This window comes from Enhydra lutris, unplaced genomic scaffold, assembly GCF_002288905.1.
Source record: "Enhydra lutris kenyoni isolate GAN:26980312 unplaced genomic scaffold, ASM228890v2 scaffoldscaffold55, whole genome shotgun sequence".
Classification (NCBI taxonomy): Eukaryota; Metazoa; Chordata; class Mammalia; order Carnivora; family Mustelidae; genus Enhydra; species Enhydra lutris.
In genome coordinates, this window is record NW_019154139.1 from 11,678,817 (window position 1) to 11,691,563 (window position 12,747).

The window sequence follows — 12,747 nt, forward strand, 5'->3', positions numbered from 1 at the left end:
TGACCTGAACCCAAGGCAGAGGCTTTAAACCACTGAGCCACCCAGGTGCTCCGCCCCTTGACTTCTTTAAAGGCAGGAACAGTCTCTTAGTCTTTCTGTCTTCAGCTTCTCCATGAATGTCAGGGAAATAGTATAATAAGAAGCCAGTAAATGTTTGCTGGAAAAAAAAAATCAGTCTTTATAGGGCTTATTTGTAAAAAATCTCTTTAATAATTTTTGTTGCTTTTTCTGTAATCACCATCTTTGGATTTGTAGCTTGGTGACTAAAATTGTACAAAATATACAGTAATTAAATTTATATAATGTTTTATAGTGTATAAAATGCTTTGATATAGGTTCTTGTTTATTCCCTACAACAACCCCAAAAGATTGGTGATTCTTTTTCCTGTTTTTCATATGGTAAAGATATACTTCTTTAAGCCTCATGACTAGGAAGTAGCAAAACTGATGCTTCTACCAGATTTTAGTATATGTGCTGCCGAAGCGAGCACAGATGCTTCTACCAGATTTTGTGGCTCTTTATTCAGTGCCTTTTCCTTTGGGCCTCGTGCCCCTCAGACCAAAGGGTATGATTGAGAAAGAATGAATACTGAACATGAACTTCATTGTCTTCACGTGACATATATTGAATATTGAAAGTATTTTGTCTATTACCTAACAGTAATTCATGTAATTACAGTAATTCTTGAGTCTTGTAGAAGTCAACACAGACTTCAGTTTCTTCAGTAATTTGGATCTAACCAGTGGGGTTTTTTTTTTTTTTTTTTTCCCAGTTTACTATTTATTTATAACAAATATTCCACATCCATGATCCTCTCCAGTCAGAAGTTCTTTGAAATGATGCTGTCGGCCTTGGCCAGTTGGAGGATGGAGTCGTCTGACTCACCCATCCTGTGAATGGCCCCACAGATAGCCTAGGTTTTCAACTGGCAGTTGAACCTGCCTGTGGCCTTGTTGGCCACGATCACCTGGAGGGGTGTGTGGTCTTTGGTGCCAGTGGCGTGATTGCTGGCAGAGCATGTCCCGAGGCACGGCATGAGCAGGTCCACAAACTTGCCGGCATCGGTCTGCATGTCGAAGGCGCGCCTGCTGCTACCACCACGAGCGCAGAAAGTGGCCAGTGTTTTGAATTGGGATTTTGCTAAGATTTGGTGTGTGCTTGTATGTGCCACGCATTGTATTAGAAGCTTCATGTGTTTATCTCACTTTCCTGTACTTCATATTTGGGGGAGGTTCAATGGGATAGTTAGTTGCTGTGTATATGGTAATTTGTTATTATTGTTTGCCTGTTATTTGCCTCAGAGTTATCCTATCTGTAATTTTGCTATCAGCTAATAGATCAGCAGTAGATAAATCACTGGATTGATAATGGTGGGTAGTATGAAATGAGGGTCGAAGGCATCTAGAAGTCTTCCTACCAGCTCCCTGCTTCAATCGGGTAAGGGAGATGATGTGCTCATTTCAGTTATTTCGGGCTCAGAGACTGTATGACGGCAAGCAGTAAGCTCAGACATTGGCTTTAGGTCTAATTAGAGTCTTTCATTTCTTCATCTTTCTTACTATTCTGGTACAGTTTCTCTGAGGGTTTCTTACGTGGAGTGTACCCCCCCACCCTGGCTTGTCATTTATTTTTTAAGCATAGAATATATTCACATGGTGAATGATTCAAAATATGGAAAAAAGTAAAAAGTCTCTGCCTTGTCCCAACTACCTAGTTTTCTCCTTGGAGGTAACTGTGGTTAGTTTTCTGGCTATCCTTCCAGAGGTAGTACCTACATAATATCTTCTCTACTCCCTTTTAGAAACTCAAATGGTGGTATTAATATGCTAATTAATTAATTAATTAATATGCTACCTGTACTTTTCTTTTTCTCTGTATTTGGAGATCAGCACATTTTTTGTAGATTTTTTTTTTTTAAATTAGGTTTCTGGAATTAGGATTATTCTGTCCTGGGCTACTGAGATAAAACTAAGTCTAAATGTCTCTGGTAAGGCTGACCCTGATTAGTACAAGACCTCAGAAAGTGGGAGTCTTCATGGACTCATGGGGTCAGAAACCTAATCTTTCTTTTTAATGTTTCTTGTTTTTATTTTCAGAGACCTGATCTGCATCTCCAGTCTCTCATGTGAATACCCTACAAATCTCTGACTGATGATACCTTTAAAGATATTTGGGCAAAAGATAGGCGTCCTTAGCTCTCCACCTGTCCCAGTCAGCTGCTCCCCATCCTGTCCTTATCCACTAGAAGGGCTCTTTTTGGGTCAGGTATCCTGTCTGTCATTGAGTTAGTAATGATACTCGGGGTTTGCCTTGAGTCATTGCACACAGACTCTAACTGCAGTGTGATTTTATTCAGTATGACACTCTCTATACCAGATGCATCCAGAATGTCCAGCTTATCCTGATTGAATGTCACTGCTGTCGGGAGGCTGGTCAGTGAACCAAGTTTGGTGTTGAATTGTGAGAAAGGAAGATTTAGTTCCTAGTAGGTGTTTGTGTCTCAGCAGCCATAATTGCTGTTGGTTTCACGTAACCCCTGCGTTTGTTGACAGTCCGGGACTGAGAGAATGGTCATCATCATTGGGATATGACCGCTCTCCCACTGAGACCTGGTGGGGAGTAAAGAGATACGGTTCCACAAACACAGAATACGTTTCTCCTGTTTAGTAGACGGTGGATTCTGATTCGGACATTAAGACGGCATTAAGGATTGCATGCTTAGGCTTGAGTCTAGCTCTGTTAACCTTTAGACGTTTATGCATTTAAAGGTCTGAAGTAAAACTGTGCTTTTCTTAGTTAGCTTCTGCAGTGGACCTTTGGCTCCTCAAGGGTGTTAGAGAGGAGGCAGCATTCTAGCCGGTCGGAGAACGAGGCCAGTGAGGATGTGTCTTGCACTCTAGATGCATGCCAACCTCCATTATACGGCGATGCGAATCTCACCAAACAGCCTTTATGGTCCCAAGGCTTTGCCATGAGTGAATGAGGCCTGCTCAGTCTCTGGCCCCACGCAGTGAATGGAAGCAGGCGGGGCACCAGATGCTCTGTTGTTTCCCCTGTTGCTTCTTCCTTCCTACCTGGTGTAAGGTTTCCAGGCATTTGTGCAACCCGATCGCAGAAAGCGCCTGTCCTAGCAGTCGAGAGATGGGTCGGCAGGTGGCTCAGGTTACTCCCATGTTCCTGATAAGAGCCGTTGATCCGTACTGGTGGCTGCTGGGGGTGGGGTGGGGGGGTAGGAGCTTTACTGCCAGTGCCCCGCCCAGCAGGAATGGTGGTGCGGGTCCGTCTGGTGTTTCAGGACTCCCAACAGTGTACCCAAGGCAGCCTGAGAGGTTTGGCCAGCATCTCTAGGCAAGCAGTGCAGTTTGAGAGGCAGATCTTGCCTTAGAGGAGATGGGTCTTAGGAAATGGTGACACACAGGAGCAGAAGGAGAACCAACATAGAAAATAGGAAGTACTAGCCCAAGCAATAGAAATGAGATTATTCAGTCTTTTAACTTAAAACCCAGTTAAAATTTTATCGAGTCCGGTAGCGTCAGGCACAGTGATGCCTAAGACTTGAATTTGCAGTGGGGAAGTAGATGTGTACACCGGTAACTTTCATGCCGTGTGATAGTTGCTCTGATAGAGGTATACACTGAGTATATGTCAAAGCCTAATACTTTGGGAACATAGACTCTTTGCACAACTCTATCAGAGCGATTATCACATTGTATTAAGATCCTGGATTAAAAGGCATTCTGGTGGGGTGCCTGGGTGGCTCAGTGGGTTAAAGCCTCTGCCTTCGGCTCGGGTCATGATCCCAGGGTCCTGGGATCGAGCCCCACATCGGGCTCTCTGCTCAGTGGCGAGCCTGCTTCCCCTTCTCTCTCTGCCTAGCTCTCTGCCTACTTGTGATTTCTCTCTCTGTCAAATAAATAAAGAAAATTAAAAAAAAAAAAAAAGGCATTCTGGTATCAGACTGCTTAGATTCAAATTGTCTGTTTACCTACTTATCTGTGTGTCCTTCGGGCAGGTTACTTACCTCCTCTGTGCTTCAGTTGTTCATCTGTAAAATGGGGAAAATAGTTTCTCCTGGCAAAGTTGTTGTGAGTATTAAGTGAGTGTGTACAGTAAAATGGGTTTGGAGGAGTGCCTGGTCCATGATGAACACTGTATGTGTCACCGGTTGTTATGGTGGTGGTTGTGGCACCAAGCAGGGGCACCAGAGACCACGGCAAACATGTGCTGACCAGTGACAGCGCAGAGTTCAGGATTTATTGTATCCCCTGAAAGACTTTTAGCACAATGCCAGGGACTGTACAGAAGCAAATGAATGAAATGTTAACCAACTCTGTGATTGTGTACAGTATACGATGAGAGTCCATTATTTGGAAAGTTGGGTAAGAAAAATAATGTGAGAAGCTTCAGGATCCCATGGCAGTTTCAGAGAAAGAACCTTACTATTCCTTTGGGAGTTGCATGGAACGCCCTCTGCTTTCTTGAAATTTTAAAGATAGGCTATATATCTTTAAGGTAGGATAATACTTTATTTTGGGCAAGTATTTCTTGATTTTTAACCCCCCCCCAGGAGAAACTATTTTAGATCAGAATCTATCCATCCATCCATCCTTTCTTACCTACCTCCCCCTTCTAAAAGGGAAACATTGCTGATATTTAAATCACTTTCATTTTTCCTTATATTAAAGGTAAATCTTGGGGTGCCTGAGCGGCTCAGTTGGTTGAGCATCTGACTTCGGCCCAGGTCATGATCTCAGGATCCTGGCTGGAATCCAGCCCCGCACCAGGCTCCATGTTCAGGGGAGAGTCTGCTTCTCCCTCTCCTTTTCCCTCTGCCCCTCTGCCTTCTCCTGATCTCTGTCTCTCTCTCAAATAAATAAATAAATTCTTAAAAAAAAAAAAAAGGTATACCTCTCATTGTGCAAAAACCCCTACTCTTTTTATTTTTTTTTAAAGTTATCTCTCTGCCCAACATGGGGTTCAGACTCACCACCCTGAGATCAAGATTGCACACTCCTCTGTCTCAGCCAGGCAGACCCCCCAAAAGCCCCTGCTCTTTCGCTTGGCGCTTCATTTATTCATTTAACAACATTTAAATGCATCCAGTAGGCTAGACGGTGGGGCTGCAGAGTAAAAGGAACATTATAATGGAACCTGTGAAGTGTATCATGGGAGGTTTCTGGAACCGACTATACATTGAAACAAAAATTTAGAGACACAATGTATTGCTAAGTGTGTAGGTAGGGAAGTAGGTACTCACGTTGCTGGTGGGGTGAAAAGCCACATACCCTTCGTGAAAAGCTGTTTAGCAATATCTGCTAAAACGTAAAATGCATGTATTCTTTGACTCAGCAGCTCTGTTTCTAGGAATTTATCCAACAGATACTTCTGCATCTGTGCGTGAGAATATACATTACAAAATTACTTGAAGTAGCAAACCATTGAACAAAAGAAAATGCTCTTCAACAGGAAATCTGTGAACTAAAATAAGGTACATTCGTAGGATGGGATATCATGCAGTTATTACAGAGAATCAGACAGCTCTCCATGAACAAACAGAAGACTCAAATACATCAAGTGTAAAAATTCAGGGTGCAGAAAAGTGTATAGTTTGCTGCTGTTAATAAAGATAATATAATAATACTATATTATTAATATAATAATGAAGAGCATATATTCTTGTACACACACTCTCTGCTGGGAATCACAAGATTCTGATAGTGCGTTGTCTCTGGGGAGGGTTATTAAGTGACAGAGAAGTAGGGGTATAGGTGAAGACTTACTGTAGTCTTTTGTGCCTTTAGAGTTTTGTATTACATGCTCGTGTTGTTTTAAAAATAATTTATTAATATGATGTAGGAGTAAGTATAGGAGCTGTTTTACTTGTAATTGAATTTGCTAATTTTTTTTAAAACATTTTATTCATTTATTTGACAGAGAGAGATCACAAATAGGCAGAGAGGCAGGCAGAGAGAGAGGAGGAAGCAGGCTCTCCACGGAGCAGAGAGCCCGATGTGGGGCTCGATCCCAGGACTCTGGGATCATGACCTGAGCCGAAGGCAGAGGCTTTAACCTACTGAGCCACCCAGGCGCCCCAAATTTGCTAATTTTTATAGAAAAATGAAGTCGTGTTTTAGATAGAGCCGAAGTGTGCTAATTCTGCCTACCACAAAGAAAAAAATAGTGCCGGTGGTGGCACACGGCCATTTTAATTTTGTCTGTCATGTTGTTTATTAGTATATAGGGTGTTGCTGGTGCTTATATTTATTATTAACTGTGTCTTATTCCGTAAGGCTAAAATCTCTGATTATAACAAGAATGCTGATACGATGGGGTGGGTAAATGTAGACGCGATTTCAAATGGAAGTCATGTGAGCAGTGATAGGTGAATACTTGTACAGGGTGAATTCTTCGACAACACAGACAATTGTGAAGAGGCAAGGGCAAGTCATGAAGTGAGTTGAGGAGAAATAAAACAAGTTAAAACCATTACCATAAGCTATTTTTCTTCAGTGTTTCCTCACTAGATGGACACCCAATGGGTTACTTGGATTTTTTCACATTGGAATTTTATGGACTAGTGGACTTAGGAACAGCCTTTCATTCCATACCCAACCTGGGGTAATAGAGGAGCTTCTGTACCCTGATAGGAATGAGTGCAGTGTTTCTATGGGAGCATAATAAAGAGATTCTTATCCAGCTGGGTGGCATGGGCCCAGGAAGAACATTCTGCAGGAGCTGTTGCTGAGGACTGAGTGAGTGAGTAGGGGCTAGGCAGGGAGAGGAGAGGGAGGGACAGGCCATTCCAGGCAGAAGTGGCAGCATGTGCAAGGACAAGGTGAGAGAGGAACCACAGGTAGATCATTGGGTGGGAACGGAGGGCGTGAGGATAGTGGTTTTTCCAAAGTCTTGGGCGGTTGGTTCACCCACAGACTGCTGTCCTCCTGCAATCATGTATACCGTTGTTCTTGAAGTTGACGTGATGGTGATGGTGATTGGATTCTCCCACCGCTCAAGGAACATAACCTCATGGTAGGTGGAGTAGTGACGCTCTTTGTTCATGGAAGAAAAACAAGAGAGAACAAAGAAAACCTGTATTTGGTTAATGTTGTATGCATGTGGTTGACCTGTCTTCTAGCAGAATTCCTTATTTTTCTGCAGCTGCCTTCATCCTTGAAGAGGCCTTCTCTCTGTTTGGAATCACGGTTTGAGTGCTGCACGGAAACAACTTGAACTTGATGTTCCCTTTCATCACATTTAAGTTTATGTGACGTACTTTCTACCGTGCAGGCATGCATTTTGTTCTTCATAGTTTGGAATGCTGTAACAACAATGTTTTGTCGGTCAGAGGCGTCCAAAAAATTTTATGAATGTTAATGTGCTTGATCTCACAGTATACCAGGGTAGATGGCAGGTAGGCAAGTGATTTTTGTTTTGTTCTGTTTTTTACATATCTTGTATATTAGCCCATTTTGGTTGTCAGTGCCTCTTAAGGAGAAAGTTTCTCCTTTGAAGCTGGGACGTCCTCTGTGCTTTGAATTCACTTAAAGAAAAATTATTCTGGAAAGTTTGAACTAAACCTGGTTAAATGCTTCTGAGTTATGGGAGAGGGATTGAAATAAACTTTTTTAGCTAAAAATAATTTTGCTCCCAAGTTACCAAAAATGGCTCACTAGAAATGCTTTTAAGATACTTGTCTAAGCTACCATAAGCTGAAGGTCAAGAAAAACGTTTAGAACATGTCTTGAGAAATGATTGGCTCTATTTTGCCAAAGCTTTTGCCAGGCTTCTTATTCCATAATTATCTCATGGGACAAAAGCTGGTGGAAAGCGTTATGCCTTCGATTCGATAGGGACTTCGAGGTTCTTTAAGTGAAATGTGTATGCTGCCTGTTTCTTCTGACAGTAAGCTTGTACCTGCGGAAGGCATTAGGGTGGGTGCAAACGGGACATTTAATTCTAAAAATATTGTACCATGGTTTCTGCTGATTAATGACTTGAAGTCCTTGTGTCCTGTTGCAGAGCAGTTGTACTCTTGGAAAATATTGCTCATTCTTCACAGAGAACAAAGGGATGGGTCTTTAGCATGTGGGATTGCTATCAATGGTCTCTTAGCCCGTTCAGGTACTCCTCTGCTTCTCCCGGAGATCTGGCGTCGAGAGTCACTCACAGTTACGGGTGGCACTTCGTTATTTGTGGTATGGCCGGTTACCGTTGGCACTTACATTTTATTCTTCATTCTCACACCTCTCTGTGCTCTAATGATGACCCCAAGGACCCATTTGCAGCAGCGGCTTTTTACCGTCGATTGGCGGGGATAGCTTGAGAACTGGAGAGGCAATGTCGACTTTCCTTGAGGTTGCTTAGAGTTGCAAAATAAAATCTTGAATTAGAGTGAGATTTAGAGCTTTTTCCCCCCTTGTAGAAAGCACTCTTAAATGTAAAGCCATGATGTTTTTCCTTTCTGAATTGAACACCTGTTTATTGAGCTCCAAATGTCTAGGAGGTAAGGAGAAGGCAGGTGATTAAGCTCAGGTCCTAGGACCCCCTTCTTTCAGTTCGGGGAGAAAGGTAGCCTGCAGGCAGGGTGTTCTTGGCACCTTGAGGAGAGGAGAGAAAGTTGAAGCAAAGTATGGTAAGAATTCCTCAAAAAGTGGGATAAAAGGATTATTAAGTCTCAGTTAAGGGGCAGCTTGAATTGAGGTGGTCCTGATGGTTTCTTTATCAGACTGTACTGAGAAGTGCAGGAGTGTAGCCTAGTGCCTGTTACCCTGGGTGGGGCACAGGGAAGCGGGAACAGACAAGTTCAGGGGCAGTAAGCCGGTGGGCGAAGACGAAGGACAGGAGCTTGTGATACGAATTTGAGATCGTGATGTTGGAAGAGTTTGGGTAGTGACCATTCCCAAGGAATAGTTATCAGACGGATGATTATGGTGGAGGAAAGCCCATTGGAAATAAATAGTTGAACTTGGAGGCTTTGGAAGGGTTGTCAGCCCGAGGACTGACATCACTGGGGACTAAGCATAGGGATCATTGGGCGGGTTGACAGAAGGTCATGGCAGTTGAAGAAGTAGTACGATGTATGAGCATTAACTCAGTTGTTCTCAACTTGGGGAGATTTTAGCCCAAACATTTGGTGATGTCTGGAGACGTTTTTGATTTTTGTGGCTGTCACGGTGCTGCTGGTGTCTGCTGGGTAGAGGCCATGGGTGCTGTTTAACACCCTAAAACACATAGGGTAGCCGCCTCATGACGAGTGAGCCAATCTGAGAAGTCAGTAGTGCCAAGGTAGACAAACCCCGCATTACCTTTGTTGAGTAAAGGCAACAGAATTTGATTGTTTCTCCTCCCTTCCACTCTGCTCTGTAGAACTCTACACATCCGTTTGTGCTTTTCTTTAGTGATCGTTTATGGAGCTCCGCTTATATGCAAGACAGCATGCTAGTAGGCGTTAGGAACATAAAGAGTAGTTAGACATCACCTCCTTTTTAAAGTTTATTTTAAATTATAAATTAATACGTAAATATATTCTTACAAATAAAAAACCCAGAAACAAACAGGTAAAGCCAGTGGTGACTTTGACCACCACCTGCAATTCCTTCTCTAGAGGTAGCCATAGCTGTCGGTTTGGACATTAGGGTGCCTCCCCTGCATCTGTTTTCTTTCCTTCTCTTGGATGCTTTGAGGTGTGCTTTGGAACATTTGTCCTAGGTTGCACGTTTCTTAAAACAGGGACCAGGTGTCAGGTTTCTCTTTTTGACTTCTTATTATAATATACATGGTATACAGTTGTCACCCAGTAAGGGTTTGATGAAAAATTAATGAATTGGTGGAAAAGCAGCAGTGGGGAGAACAAAGACAATGCCAAGTCCTAGTAATGGCCTTTAGGCTTTGGAAGGCTATAGGGCAGGTTTATGGGGAAAATGAGTTAATGCTAATAAAGAGAAATATTGAGAGTGAAGAAAAATTCAAAGCTGTAGGGGTATGAAAAGGTTGCCAGGAGCCCAGGTAATGAGCTGGTACATTGGCAAAGAAGGGTTGAGCAGGAACAGAGAGCTTCATTGTATAGGGTTCAGGAGTTCAGGGAGAGGTATTAGGGACGAGTCTTTGGAAGAAGGTTGTTGCATGTTAGCAGCGGAGAAGAACTTAGCTTTTTACAGAATTGGAAGAGTCCTAGAGTTCCTTCTGGAGTGTTGGTGTGATAGAAGCTTTGGTAGTTTCTGTTCTGTTTTAGAGGAATTCTGTTTATTTAGGTACTTAGAGATGCGTACTCCTTTATATACCTAAAGTCTCCTCTTCATTTTTCAGTGAACGGAATGTTTTAGGGAACATTTTGTTTCAGTTTATGCAGATCAACCTCATTCTTTGGAAATGACCACATAGTACTCCATAGAAAATTTTTTGTTTTTTTAAAATCATGATTTGTTTAAACATTCCTGTTGTTAGACATGTAGATTGTTTCCAGTCTTTCGCTACTATAAGCAATGCCGCTTTATGTGTGTTCCTCTGTGCACATAGGTAAGTACATGAGAAAAGATTCTGAGAAGTGGAATTATTGGTTTCTAAGGGCAGGTATGTTTAAATTTTTTATAGGTATTGCCAGGCAGCCTCCAAAATTGTGTCCTCCTGTGAACGGCAAAGCAGAGTGACTTTTACCTGTCCTTTTGGCAAACTGTTTCCATACTTTGATTTTCAACAGTCTTAAGTGAAAAATGGTGTCTTGATCTTTTTTATGTCTGTAATACAAGGGTTTTTTTTTTTAAATGCCTCAAATTCATTTGTATTTCTTTGTCATGAACTCAGGTTTGAAAGAATTAAAGAATTTTTCTTTAATTGATAATGTTTATGCATTAAGGAAATTAGCTCCTGTCATTCATGATGCACAATTTCCCATTCATTTTGTCATTGTCCTTTGAATTTGTTTGTAGCTTACAAGTATGTATGTGTTTACATGTGTTTTGGAATGTAGTTGAATATATAAAGTATTTTCAAAATTTCGGATTTTTTTTTTTTCCCCCTGGGAAAGAGCTTCTACACTCTGAGCTTTAAAAATAATTTTCTTAGGGGATCTAGGTGGCTCAGTAGGTCAGGTCATGATCCCAGGGTCCTGGGATCGAGCCCTGCATTGGGCTCCCTGATCAGCAGGGAGTCTGCTTCTCCTTCTCCCTCTCCCTGTGTTGTGCGCTCTCTCTCTCTCTCTCAAGTAAATACATAAATTAAAAAAAAAAAACAAAAACAAAAGCTTTCTGTGCTTTCTTTTAGTATTTTAATGGAACAACCTGGATTTTAGTTTCACTTCTGTTGTTTATTTAGTTTTGTGACATCAGGGAAGTTATGTAATCTCTCAGAGCCTCAGTTTCCTAAACTGGAAGGATCAGATCAGATGATTTGTAACATTGTAAGGAACTTTCAGTTATAACATTTGTTTGCCTTTTTTTTTTTTTTAAGATTTTATTTATTTATTAGAGCACCAGGCACAAGCAGGGGGAGCAACAGAGGGAGAGGGAGAAGCAGGCTCCCCACCCAGTAGGGAGGCTGATGCGGGTCTCCATCCCAGGACCCTGGAATTATGACCTGAGCCCAAGGCAGGTGCTTAACTGACTGAGCCATCTGGGCGCCCCACATTTGTTTGCTTTTGAGTGAAATTTACTTTTGTGTTGTGTAGAGATGTGAGTAGGGGGCAGGGATAGGGAAAGAGATAAAGAGGTTGACAGGCCGACATGGAAGGAAGATAGGCAAAAGGCACAAAGTGGGACAGAGAGAGAAACCAGGACTGTGGACAAAACCCAAAACAGCCCTAGAGAAGATTAAGGAAAAGCATAGGAAAACAGACACAAGGAAGGTGTAGCTGAGACCCTTAGTGGAATGCATTTTTCGTATCGTAGGAGGTGAAACACATTTTGGGTACCTTTGTTCATTCCCTCTCCCTTTTCTCCTTCCCTCCATCCCTCTGTTTTCCTTCCTTCCTTCTTAGAATAAAGATAAGTGTGATACAAAGTTGTGAATTAGCACAAATCTTAAAGAGCAAAAGTCAAAGCTTCAGTCTTCCGCATGCCACACATACATAATGCTTAGGGCCAGGTGCTTTGAACTCCTTGGACACAAGTGTATGTTGGAATTGTTCTTATAATACTGATTTATTGTCTAGCAATCAGTCCCTTTCCAGGTCTAAAATTCTGTGTTTAAATATTGTGTATGGGTTTTAGCATTCCTGTAAGATCTGTAACTTCTGCATTTCCTGCTTTTAGATTTTAAATCTGTGAAGTTAATAGTGCCTTCCTGTGTGTTTTTTTTATTTTATGTCTAAGACAACTTCTCCCCACAGATTATACCCTTAAGAAGACTAGCTTCTGCCTGTGGATACCTGTCTCCTGTGAAGACCTGGGCTGGGCTACTCCACTGCTTCCCTCTTAGGGTTTCCCTGTGTGCTAGGCATGGATGATAGTATGCACCTAGCAATGTGTAGGTAACTAAAATTCTCACATGACCAGACCCTCTGCAGTCTAAGGTTCAATTATTTTCGTTACTTACTATTTTTTTAGAGGGTGGAGGGGCAGAGGGAGAGGGAAAGAGGGAATCTTAAGCAGGTTCCATGCCCAGTGTGGAGCCCAGCACAGGGCTCAACTGGTCTCATGGTCCTGAGATCATGACCTGAGCCAAAATCAAGAGTTCTCCCCCCAAACCGACTGAGCCACCCAGGTGCTCCTCCATTACTTACTTTTTAAAAAGCAATTTGTACTTTGCCTTTA

At 42.2% G+C, this 12,747-nt stretch overlaps 1 protein-coding gene and 1 pseudogene across 1 annotated transcript in view; one reads left to right on the forward strand and one right to left on the reverse strand.

Moving 5' to 3' along the window:
* The window catches only part of LOC111157519 (RNA binding fox-1 homolog 2), a 266,387-nt gene that overhangs the window by 12,818 nt on the left and 240,822 nt on the right, over positions 1-12,747 (forward strand). The gene's annotated exons all lie outside the window — the stretch shown is intronic.
* LOC111157520 lies at positions 822-1,073 on the reverse strand (annotated as a pseudogene).